Raw genomic sequence first — 13,924 nt, 5'->3', positions numbered from 1 at the left:
TTATAGTGTTGTTAAAGAAGGATCAAGTAAGACCTATGGCGGTAAGGAAGACAAAAACAAATATAAGTGGAAGGAGTTCACGTCGAAGACCAATGACTTCATATGTGATGGTCCATACTACAACAATAGTGCCTTAAGAAAAAGGTCCTTAATGTCATGATTAATAAGAATGAAAAAGATGATGATGATTAAGTTGGGTCAATGTAGCTCTTGAACATTTTCAAGGCTAAGCTAGTGTCTAAGACACCCTAGAACAAAGGATTGATGTATGTAGAAACCCATGTGAATGGAAAACCCACCAAGACCATGGTTGATACCAGTGCCACATACAACTTTGTCTCTATGGATGAAGTAAAGAGACTAAAGTTTCATGCATCCAAGAAAGGTGGAAGGCTTAAGGTAGTCAACTCTACTACCAAGCCCTTGCAAGGTGTAGCACGTGAGGTGACCATAAATATTTACTACCAAGCCTAAGTGGGCTCCAATTAATCAATTAGCCCAGTTTAGAGATATTTTTTACTAACCTCTATACAACCTTAAATATTTACCAAAACCTCTTTAAGGACATAAGTAAACTAAAAAACAATTTGCCTCTTATAAACTACACCACCAAGGAATATGAGATAAAGTAGGGACCATTAGGACCATAGGATAATACTAGATCCCTTATAATCGAATTCTTAAATTGACTCAACATCCTATCATAGAAAGTCAACTACATTGCAATAATAATTATAAAGAGAGGTAAGTTGCTTGGGTCTGTTAGCCGCAAATATCTAATATAAATAAAATACTAAAGCCTAAATACGTGATAACTTTTTCCAAGAAAAACTAGAGATAGAGTTACCATGACTTTATAGTATTTCAAGTTGTTGTCATTTAGGATCAACTTTAATATGTTTATTTGTATTTCGATCAAAATGATTAATTCTTTGCTAAAGTTACTAAAGCCCTAAATAAAATAAATAAAGATAAAATATAAATGAAGATTTTATAAAATATTTAATGAATTAAATTAGACAAGAGAAAGAATGTTCCGGAGAGTTTCTCAATCCACTATCAAATTTTTAGAGAGATATGGTATTACAAAATTTAGGATTTAGGATCACTGTCAATCTGCGACCAAATTGAATCTTAAGACCACTATTGTATCCAAAACTTATATTTTTCCCTTTTAAAACAAATACCTAAAACCATTAAGTGAATAAGATTAATTAACGGTTAAAGGTTTGGCTTTTTAACTCTTTCTGCTCTTTGTAGATTTGTTTTGGGAGAGATAAGGATAAGGAAAACTAGAATAACTAATGATCAAAAGTTATCAAGAATTACTAGTATTAAGTAATAATTTACCAATCATTCCCTAATACAACTCACAAGGGTATTTGATGGTTAATTTTGATTTTCAATTTTATTCAATCAAATTCTATATCCATTATTTTAGATTTGACCCTTAGATTCATTAATAGTATGATCAAATTATAGTAACTAGTGATCAAGGTTCTCCCAAGAATTACTAGTATCTTTATAAGAATCCTTTGTAATTTATCTAGGGTGATCTCACATAGAGGATTTATTCCTATCAATTAAATCTTGACAACATAAAGAAAACCAAACTTTACCATGTTTTTACTACTTTTGTTTGGATTCTTCACCTTCCTATTAGCATTTCCGGATCGATTAAGTTAGCTAAACATGGTGGAGGATTTCTCCTCACAACTTATGTTTGGTTACCAGGAAAATAAAATAGAATGATGGAAAAGAAAATAAAAGAAAAGAAAAGAAAAGCTAAAACTTTATTAAAGAATTTCAAGAAAAAAGATTGATCTCCCTCTCCATATTATATCATCTTCTATTCCCTTCTAAAACTCTTGAACTAAAAGAGTTTATATAATAAATTCAATAACCTAACATGTGGTACACTCCCATTGGCCACTTTTCTCAAAGAAAAGTCTTAAACAACCTAAAAGACTTAAATATTATGAGTTCTAAATGAGTATCATGCATTTCAAATTGGAAAAAGGTATTTAGAACTCAATTCAATGTGTTTTAATGCTCAAACTCAGTCACTAGTGGCTGAGTTTGAAATTGGGGTGAGTTCCAAATCAATTTTGAATACATAAGTGGAGGAAAAATGTCCAATTCAAAATCCAACACATGAGTGCGAAATTCTCTATGAATTTCAAACTTACCTACTACCAATTTGCTTCCAATGTGCATAACTTCCTCATTTTAGCTTTGATTCACACACCATTTGAAGTTTGGGACTTTGGACTTCTTGAGCTTTGAAATGATATATAGCATGCCTAAAAATGACGTCAAGAAATGCTCCAAATTTCACCTCAAAGTTAGAGTACATGTTGTGACTAGATTTTGAGTTCCAAATTTCCATGTGAACTTGATTGCATTTGCTCTAAACTTTCTTCGTTATGGTTGTTTGCCCTTTATCTCACTTCATGACATCTGTTGCCAGTATTTATGCTTATGACTTGCTCATTATGCCTTTACTTGGACTCTTCATGGTTCACAAGTTCAGAGTCTCTCATTTATGCTTAATTAACTCTTCTACTTCTTTGGTTAAGGTTAATTTTTGCACTTAACATTCTTTTCATCCCTTAAAACTAGAATTAAGCTCAAAATAAAAGTTAAGTCCATAACAAGGGTCTTGATATGTATTGAAGTTGAGTTGGATGATTTGATATTTTTATATTACATAAATTATATCATATATGTATCATTAGAGCATATATTTTAGTTCCAATCACCTTGACCTACTATCCTTTGTATGTAGTCTCCCTATGAACTGGTATTTATAATTAAACAAGGTGAATGTCATCAATCTATCAAGATTACCTCTACTATTCTTGAATTACATATCCTTTTATTGTGTGATTAACTAATATGTCTTAACTCACAAAGAGCTTATGTTAAGTTTCACTTAAAGAACTATTATAACCATAGTTTACCTAAACACAACTCCTTAGGATCACCTAAAGAGACTCACTATCTTAAACTCTATGAGATATCATGATACCTCTATTGAGAATACCTATTGTTATTAACTTTCATAAATAGTGACCTAATTCATAAGGAATATATCACCTTAGGATCTCACTTGTAGCTCAAAATCACTACAAAATTTGGCACAAACTTAATATTCTCTCAAGATTAAGAAACTATATAGTATAACAACTTGGTGAAATCATGATAACTTAATAGCATTATATCATGACTCATCATAGGTGTTGTCCAATTTGTAACTACATATACTATTTTACTTACCATTGGAACTCCATCCCGATGGTCAAGAACAACCACCCTTCAAATTAGGAAGTACTATACTACAACCTTAAATAGATTGCCTAAGTCCATAAATTATCTGTGAGTAAATTATCTATTTGTAAGAATTTCATAACTTGGATATCTTCTATGAAACTCCTATTGCACCTAAATCATGTACAATACAAAAGATACTATGCCAAAATGCTCATAAGGTATAAAGCATGAAATATGATAGATAAAAGTAAAATTGGAATCTTATTAAATAAATAATAATCTAAATTTGTCACATCATGTCACACTTTTAAAGGCTCTATCTTAACATGTTTGGCTAAGAGTCTTATCATCTTAACACATGAGAAGAAGACTAAGCAGTTCTAGGTCGAGGACGACCTAATCTGCACTGAAGAAAATGACTCTACGTGCTTAAGTGGAGCAATTTAAGGAAAAACTTAATCAAGAAGTGTCTTGACGCTAAGTGGGCTAGTCACTCTAGATAACAATGTTTAAGAACACTACTAAAGCTAACTTACTATTGACTTTAGATGTGGGATGAGGTTGAGGCCCATGTTAAGACTTGTCTTGTGTGCTAATAAGATAAGGTAGAACAACTATTACCCAAAGGCCTATTAGAGCCACTACCCTTACCAGATGGGCAATGGGAGAACATCACCATGGATTTCATCATTGGGTTACCAAAGTCGAAAGACTATAACTTAATCCTTATTGTGGTGGACAAGTTCTCTAAGTATGCCACTTTCATAATAATCCCTAATAACTACATTATAGTAGAGTCGATGAGGCTATTCTTAAAGCATGAAGTTAAGTATTGGGGCTTGCCTAAATAGATCATTAATGATTGCAACTTGAGCTTCATTGGGAAATTTTGGATGGAGCTATTTGAAGATGATAAGGGTCTAAGCTTCACTTTTACTAGCTTTTACCCATAGACAGATAAACAACCAAAAATGGAAAATGCTTTTTTGAAGCTATACTTAAGACACTTTGTAAGTGCCAATCAAAGAGATTAGGTCAAGTTGCTAGATGTGACTTAATTCAAGCTAGATATGAGGAGTAACCATTGATTCATCACATATTAGTGATGGGCTACACACAAAGGAGTCTAATCACATTCAAGTTTGCTAAGGGGTGGTATGAGTAGGTTGACTTCGCTCACTCATTCTTAGGTAAGACCGCTAAGAAGATGCAAAAGTGGGCTGACAAGAAAATGCCACACATTGAGTATCAAGTTAAGACTTGTGCTTATTATCTACTTCCTTAGTAGTTCAAGTCCTTAAGGTCGATGCATTAAGGCCTTGTGAGGAGATATGAAGGCCTCTGCCTTATATTTAGGAAAGTTGACAAGATGTCCGATCGAGTGAGTTACCTCTTAGGTTGATCCATTTTGTCTTCTATGCAAACTACTTGAAGCCTTATCAAGAGAACAAGGATGATCTAAGTCGAGAAATATTAAAAAGACCTATAGTTGTCGTAACTTCGTATGACAAGGAAATAAAATACATCTTAGCAAACTAAGTCATCAGGATATGAGGGATGCCACTTATGTGTTTAGTCAAGTGGAAGTGACTATTGGAAAATGAGGCTAGTTGGGAGATTATAAATGCTTTATGGCAATTCCAAGAGCACATAAAGCGATTCCAAGTAGAAAGGAGAATGATGGCATATGTGGTAATGGTGGGGAAGAATATCACAATCTACTTAAAGTACCCCTCACTTGAGTTTTGTAAAAGAGCAAGAAGCTTATAGAAGACACTGAAGATTTCTACACATCTCCACATATGAGCAAGAGATAGTGGAAAACTATGGAGGATTCTAGAGAGTTCTTGATAATTCTTGTATATACTTGTACATAGTTTTTGTATGATATTCTACAGAATTAGAGTAGTAGGGGACCTATGAGGGTTCCTAAGAGTTTCTTAGATGTCTATAAATAGAGAATGATGTCATTTGGCTAATGCACCAAACACTTGAAAGCTTTTAAGCATTGTAAAATGTCTTAGTGCAATACAAGCTTCAATTCTTCAAGTGTTGTTGCTTTTGTACATCTTACGTAACTTTTGAGTCAAATAGCATTGCTAGCATCGTGAGCTAAGATCAAGGTAAGACTAACTTAGCAACTTCAAGAGGCTTAAGTTGTCTAAGTGTCATATGTAAGCTTAGGAAACACCTAAGTCTGTAACATAGTGGTAGTATGTCATGGTAGTAAGCATGAATATTAGTACTATGTGCACAACACTATAAAATAAAATAAAATAAAAGTCTACTGGTACCGTAATCCTTGCATATTATTGATTTTGAATGTCACAAGTGTTATGTGATGCATATTCATAAACATGGCAAGGAATATTTATCATATTTCATAATTATTGCTATATAAAATGATAAGATAATGAAAAGATTATAAAATTAAATCTATGATAATAATTGTTATTTTATGCAATAATTATTTTAACTTATCTATTTATAATTTATGTGGGTGTGTGTGTCTATATACATATATATAATTTTTAAAATATTATTATTTTATGGATTTCGAGAGGTGATTAATTTGATACACTGGTTGAGTTGAGACTAGAAGAATTTATTATTTAAATGATGTTATTAATTTATTAAATATTTTTTTATCAATTTTTTAATACTTTAAATCAAGAAAAACTTCATTAGAACTCAGTTATACTATTTATATATTATAAATTTGTGATTATCTTTCATACATAATTTTTAAAAAAATTATATTGTTATTATAAATTGCCTTGTATTTCAATTTCATTTTATTGTTTTATAAACTACACCTTTCAGTGATGCTCATTAATGGATAACGCACCCCAAGTATTGATAGAAGACAAAAAAAATATTAGAGGTGGAAGGTTAATTACTCTCAAACAAAAAAAATATTAGAAGTGGAAGGTTAATGCTTTATGGAATTAGTTTTATTGATTTCAAGTTTACAACATCAAATTAGAGTGGCATAGTAGAAGCATGGTGGGCCCATAACCTACCAGTCCTAGGATCAAAACTTGGCTCTGATATAAATATTTTATTAGTTTCCTTCCTTGTTAGATGACGTCGTTTTTGTTTTGCTTCAAATTTTCTTTTCTACGACTTTGATGGTGTAGTCATCAAGTGAGATGTCATTGTTTTTCTTTGTTATCATATTCATTAAGTAGACAAAGGGTTCGAATCCTATATAAAACCACCAACATCCAAATTCCTAGAGTTCTTTTGTATAAAATAAAATCTTCTCCATTCTTCATCTTCGATCATTTGCATCTAAATCCATTGGTAAGGTTCTTCCATTCCCTCATAACTACTTTGCTTGTTTATTGTAAAATGTTCACATTTTTCTATTGGTCAAACTTTAGAGTACATTGATTAGTAAATTGCTTGCCTAATGTTTGTTGAAATATGTTTGTCATTGCCAAGGAAAATGCTAAAAGATTACTGCTCGAAAGGTTAAAGATCCATCTTGTCTTCCATGCAAGCTACTTGAAGCCTTATCATGAATACAAGAATGATCCAAGTTGAGGAATATCAAAGAGAGAGCTTATAATTGGCAAACTTCGTATGATAGGGAAGTAAAATACATCTTAATAGATTGAGTCATCAAGAGATGAGGCATGCCTCCTGCGTGCTTAGTCAAGTGGAAAGGACTATTGAAAAGTGAGGCTAGTTGGGGACCTACAAATGCTTTGTGGTAGTTTCAAGAACAAATCAAATGATTCCGAGTAGAAGGGATGATGAGGACATATGTGACATAAATGGGGAGAATGTCACAATATGCTTAAAATGGCCCTTCACTTGAGTTTTTTTAAAGGAACAAGAAGCTTCAAGAAGACTCTGAAGACATTTACACATCTCAACATATAAATTAGAGATAGTGAAAAACTATGGAGGATTCTAGAAAGTTCATGAGAATTCTTGTATATACTTGTACATAGTTTTTTGTATGTGTAGACCCTCTATTTTTTCCTTATAGCACATGCCATTCTAAGTGTTTTCCCATACATCCCACTATTCTAGAGCCTTCCCTTAGTGACCCGTTTTCACTTGTACAACCTACTATCTCTGAGCCACCCTTGGAGGCTTCAATTGAGGGATTAATTTGACCATTCATTGTGATCATTGACAACTTTGAGTTTGATCTATGATTATTATTTTTCTTGTTAGGATGGCTCATTTAGGTACACCTTTAGGACAATACGCTTAGGCATGTTAAGGTGCACTTTTAAGGACACCATTTAGACACATCCTATGACACTTAAACAATTTTGGCTCATTTAAGCACACATTGGCCCATTTAGGCACACCATAACCCATTTAGGCATATTGTGGCCCATTTAGGCACACTTTAATCCACCTAGGTCACTTAAACTTATTTAGGTACACCCTAATCCATTTAGGTGTACTTAGCCAATTTAGATACATTCTAGTTCATTTAGGCATACTTAGTCCATTTAGACACACCTTGACCCATTTAGGCACACCTAACTCATTTAGACACACTCCGACCCATTTAGGCATACCCTGACCTATTTAGGCACACCCCAACCTTGGCCCATTTAGACACATCTGACCCATCCAGGCACATTTGGCTCATTTAGGCACACTTTGGCCCACCTAGGTTATTGAGGCCCATTTAGGCACATCTAGCCCATCTAGGCACACCTTAACCTATTTAGGCACATCACATTTGTCCCACTTAGACATACCCTAGTCCATTTAGGCACATTTGGCCTATTTGGGCATATCCAAACTTATTTAAGCATACGCCCATCTAGGTGCACCTTGGCCCATCTAAGTGCACATTGGCCTACCTAGGTCACTTAGGCCCATTTGTCACTCTTTTGGCCCGTTTAGGCACACTTGATTCATTTAGACATACCATGACCCATTTAGGCACACTTGACCCATTTAGACAAACCTTGGCTTATTTAGGCACACCTAACCTATTTAGACACACTCTAACCCATTTAAGCATGTCTGATCTCATTTAGGCACATTTGGCCCATTTACACATACTTTAACCCATTTAGGCAAATCTGACTCATTTTAGCACACCCTAAACTATTTAGATATACTCTGACCCATTTAAGCGCACCCTAACCCCTTTAGACACACCCTGATCCATTTAGACACACCTTGATCCATCTATATCACCTTTTAGGTATTTTTTGCATGGTTTGTGAATGGAGACCAATTGCAAGGGAAAATGTATCAATTTTTTTTTTAAAAGAGAAATTTATTTTCCTTAAAATGAAGATGATAATTTTTTTAAAGAAGATATGAAAACTTTTTAAAGAAGAATATTATTTTTTTTAAAATGGAAAATGAGTATTTTAAAAAAAATATATATGAGAAAATTTTTAAGGAGAATTTTATTTTATTTCATTTTAAAAATGAGATATTTTTAAGAATTTGAGAAATTTTTTTAAAAAAATTATTTTTATTTTTTTTTTAAAGAAAGATGAGTTTTTTTTTTAAAGAAGATATGAGAATTTTTAAGGAGATTTTTTTTATAAAAAAAAAAATGAAATACTTTTTTAAAGAAGATATTAGAAAATTTTAAAAAAAGAATTTTATTTTTTAAAAAATAAAAAGAGATATTCTTTTTTAAAGAAGATATGAGAACATTTTTAAGGAGAATTTGATTTTTTTTTTTTCAAGAAAAAAATTTAAAAGGAATTTTTTTTTTTCAAAAAAAAAATGGAAAGATAAGTTTTATTATTATTATTATTATTATTATTATTATTATTATTATTATTATTATTTTTGGGTGGGGAAAAGAGGAGGATACGTTTTTTGGAGGATGACATTTAGGTTGTGTTGAGAGGATCATTGAGAGCACACTTAGAAGAAAAATGAGGAAGAAGAATGGGATCATGCCATCTTTGGGAGAACCTGAGTTGCATCACACCATTTTAGAGAATCTGGGCTGAATCAAGGAAAAGCTACAACAATTAGACCTTGAGATCGAAAATAAAATTATAGAAAACTTTGGAAGTTAAGTCTCTCGTGAACTTGGAAAACACATCGAGGAAAGGTGAGTCTATAGTTGATTTCATGTAATCTTACTTATTTTGTTTCTCTAAGCTATTGAGACCAGGTTAAATGAAGATGGACATTTATATGAGAGCAAGCATAACATATTTTTTTTTTTTAGATTTAGATTTTTTATTAGTTAAGTTCATGATATTTGATGTGCTATTGAGTTTTTTTTGCCATTGTTCTTTGAAATCATGATTATTATTTTTTTTTAGATTTAGATTTTTTATTAGTTAAATCCATTATATTTGATATGCTATTGAGTTTTTTGCCATTGTTCATTGAAAGCATGATTATTTTTAGATTTAGATTTATTATTAGTTAAGTTCATGATATGTGATATGTTATTGAGTGTTTTTGTCATTGTTCTTTGAAAGCATGAATTTTTAGATTTATATTTATTATTAAGTCCATGATATTTGATATGCTATTGAGTTTTTTTGTCTTTGTTTTTCAAAAGCATGGTTGTTTAGATTTAGATTTATTATTAGTTAAATTTATGATAATTGATATGCTATTGAGTTTTTTGTCATTATTCTTTGAAATCATGATTTTTTAGATTTAGATTTATTATTAGTTAAGTGCATGATATTTGATATGCTATTGAGTGTTTTTGTCATTGATCTTTGAAAGATGTTTATTTTTAATATTTGATCTCCTTCTTAAAATTCGTGTTCAATTATTTATTTTTAAAAGCATGTCAATTATTCTTAAAATGTAGTCTCCTTGTTAAAAATGGATGATGTTTAATTATTTATCTTTGAGAGCTTGTTTTTTTAGACAAAGTTTTTTAAAATTAGCATTTTGAATTAAGTCCAAATTTCTTTTACAAAAAAAAAAAAATTACACCATCATGGATTAGGTTCCTTGATTGCTAATGAAGGGTAGCCAAAAAAGGGGATCCAAATAAGCATTTCTTTTGTTTTCTTTAATCCCTTTAAGTTAGAAACTTACAAAACCTTTTTGTGTCTATTGACTGAGATGTATTAATTCACTTGGTTCCTCTTGCTTCCCTTAAAAATCGTTTTAGAAAGAGTTTAAATTATCTAAAAACTTTGAAATAAATTTATTTTAAGTTTAAGGCAAGAATCTGACTTTCTTTTAAAAGCATACAACTCATTTCATCTAAGTTACATTCTTTTTTTTCTTTTTTTTTTGGTTTTCCAAAACTTTGTTTTTTTATTCACATAAATTTGAACCTATGCTTCCAAGCTAATAAGAGTATTCTTGGCCTTGGTGAATCTTTTCATTCAAGGTTGTGAACGCACGAGTTAAACTTGCAAATATTGAATAGGGATTTGATGGACGCCCTACATGAAAGATTTTTTTTAGAAACTCATCTTTGTTGTCAACTCAACTACTAACCCTTTAGGAAAAAAAAATTGTTTTGATTATTTTGGAGTGTTTTAAAAAAAATTTCCAAAATTTGTATGATGTTACCCACTTTTTGTAGTTGATTCTGGAATGTTGTTTGAGTCAAAAAGTTTTTCTCAAAGTTAAGTTATAATATTTTCTTTCAGCAAGTTCTGTTTTGGCTTGATACTGTACAATCGAGAGCATTTTATAAAATTAAATTTTCTTTTGACCTTTTTAATTTAAATGAATATTTTTCCTAAATTATTGACTTCCTGAAATTGAATTTTGACACACAAAATATTGAAATATATGTTCTCTAAATAAAGATATGATTTTTCAAAGTTACACTTACTAAACATAACCGGTTTTAGACAGTTGATAAAATTGAGTGTTTTAAAAATTATTTTGAATGCTACCTAGTCTTAGCTTATTTTTTTATATATAATCTATGTGAGATTTTTTTTTTTTTTTTTGTATGAATTTAGAAGGCCTATAGATATTTTTAAACATTCAATTTATGCATGTCGTTGTTTTCTATCCAATTCTAAACCTTCTAGAACTTTTGGTTTTTTTTTTAATTAAATTTGATATTTGAATGAGTGTTGGGACTTTTGTTTGTTGTTCTAGAAATCTAGAAGAAGTCTTTTGTGCTTTGGTGGTCAAATTCATCATCTTCATATATTTTATAGATTTTATTTTTGAAGACAAACCATTCTGGTCATATGATGAATTTTTGCACACTACTTGTTCTTAGTGTTTAATTCATGATAAACGAATATGGATGTTAGCTTTTGTTTATTATCTGGTCAAGTGATGCTTAGGTAATAATTTAGAATTATATTTGTGATGCCCATATTTTGATTAGTTGGTTATATGTTTTGTTATTATCTTTGTTTCTTACATCTTATATATATATATATATATATATATATATATATATATATATATATATATATATATATCTAGAATTTCTATGCGTGTCTTGTAAAAATATTAATATATTTATGAGTCTATGTTCTCTCTTTATGCCATGTAGATCAAGATTTGAAAAATCGAAAAATTTCACCAATATTTCAGTGGAATATCTGATATTGGAGGTGGTTGAAACGAAATCGAGTACAAATTATTGATCAGGCAAAAAATTGCCAAAAAGCAGTGATATTGGCGAAATCGGTGAAATATCATTGATATTTCAAGAAAATCCATAAATTCGCTGAAAAAAAATAAGTGATGTATGCACACATCCTCCTCATATGCTTTTCCAAAAAAAAAATCATCTATTTTTTCTACAATTTTTTGGAAAGCCTATTTTTGAAAAAAAAAAATTATCTATGTTTTTTAAATTATTTTTTTCTAATTTTTATTTTATTTTAAATTTATATCACCCTTTTATTTCATATTATCTTTTTATTTTTAATTATATTTTATACTTATCTCATTAATCCTATTTTAAAAAATTACTATCACTTCATTTTATTTATTTTTATTTATCCTCTAATCTTATTTAATTTTAAATGTTTTAATTTTAAAATATTCAAAAATATAAATTTATTCAAAAATTGATAAAATATAAAAAATAATAATGAAGTTCTAATATTCTATAAATTAAAATTAATTTGATAAAATAAATTATTAATATATATTTTTTATAATTTTAATTATTTAAATAAATTAATGTTAATAGCAAAAAATCGTCACCACAAATTTGTAACAAAATTTTAGAAATTAAAAATTTTATGCAAATCGATTTATTTTTTATTTAAAATGTAATAAAAAATGTTTTAATAAAAGTAGTTTTTAATTTTTAAAATAAATGAATATAAATATATTAAAGGAATTTAAGCTAATATTTTCTTAAAGATTTTATAAACACTATCTTTGATCATACTCATATTAATTACACTTACAAAATAACTTTAATATCTGTATTATTACTTATTTTATCATTTTTTTTGAAGTTTTTCTAAGCATTTTTACATGGATTTTTAAGAATTTATGTCTCACAAATATTTTTTTTCAAAATATTCATTGATATTTGACCGATATTTCAAATATATCCGTGAAATCCAAGTACCGATATATTCGTATTTATCAATATTTCAAACCTTGATGTAGATACCATGCATGCTAGGATTTAGGATCTTGTTATTTGCCATTATAATTTATTTTAATCGTTGTTATCTTATAGAAACTCATTGTAAATTATTTATGCAATTCAGGAACGCCCCTCACCCTTTTCCTCATAAGTCAACGAATGTTTATGTTTCATGTGTAAACATCTCTATGTTTGATGTTGTTATTAGTTGTTTTGATTGTTATTTGATTCTTTGATTTGAATGATAAAGTGCGTTGAGTGATATGATATCTAAACTAACTTTGATGTCTTATGATAACGCTTGGATTTCAGTCTAAGAGCACATCATATCCTTCCTTTATACTTATGACTTGAAATGATTGTTTGACATACTTAATATGTAGTTAAAATTTAGGTAAACACCTTAACCTTTCTTGGCACCCTAATGCAATCAATTAATTGTGACACTTTCCTTAACCTAACCATTATAGACCTTTTTAAGGCTTAGAGGGTGCTACATTTTTAAGTTATTTTTCCAATAAGTAACCTAATCCTCGTACCTAGACTCAGATTTTTCAAAGACGCACTTTTCCAAAAGTTTAAGGAGTCGTTTTTCTAAGGGTCTTAGTTTTGTATTTTATTTTCTGATTACTACCCAAAAAGTGCTATTTTACACCTTTAATGCATTATGTTTTAAGCACTTTTGTGTAGTAGTTCTCCATCTTTAGTCCAATTGGCATGTTAAGGACCTAGCAATGTCTTCTAATCATATTTGTGGCTAGTTTTAATGTTTTGACAGCTTTTTGGATCATTAAGACAAGTCAAGCAAAGGAGAGAAGCAAAGAGAAGCAAAGTGAAAAAAATCAAGATGTAGCAGCTGCAGTTTTCTTTCACACGTTTGGAGCACTTCCCGAAGTCCATTTTTTACATGCTATATACCATTTCAAAGCTCTGGAAGTCAAGAATCCAACGTTTCAAACCGTGTACGATTTGGATCTGAAATGAGGAAGATATGGCCTTCGGAAGCCAACTGCTCTAGGTTACGCGAAAATTTCGCATTCCACAAGGTGTTATGCGAAATTCGCATAACATTCGCATAACCCATGCGTGTTGCGAATTTTGCTCTGTTTTAGCTGACTCCACTTTAGATATTTT

This window comes from Vitis vinifera, chromosome 1 (genome assembly GCF_030704535.1).
Source record: "Vitis vinifera cultivar Pinot Noir 40024 chromosome 1, ASM3070453v1".
Classification (NCBI taxonomy): Eukaryota; Viridiplantae; Streptophyta; class Magnoliopsida; order Vitales; family Vitaceae; genus Vitis; species Vitis vinifera.
This window is presented reverse-complemented; position numbering follows the sequence as displayed.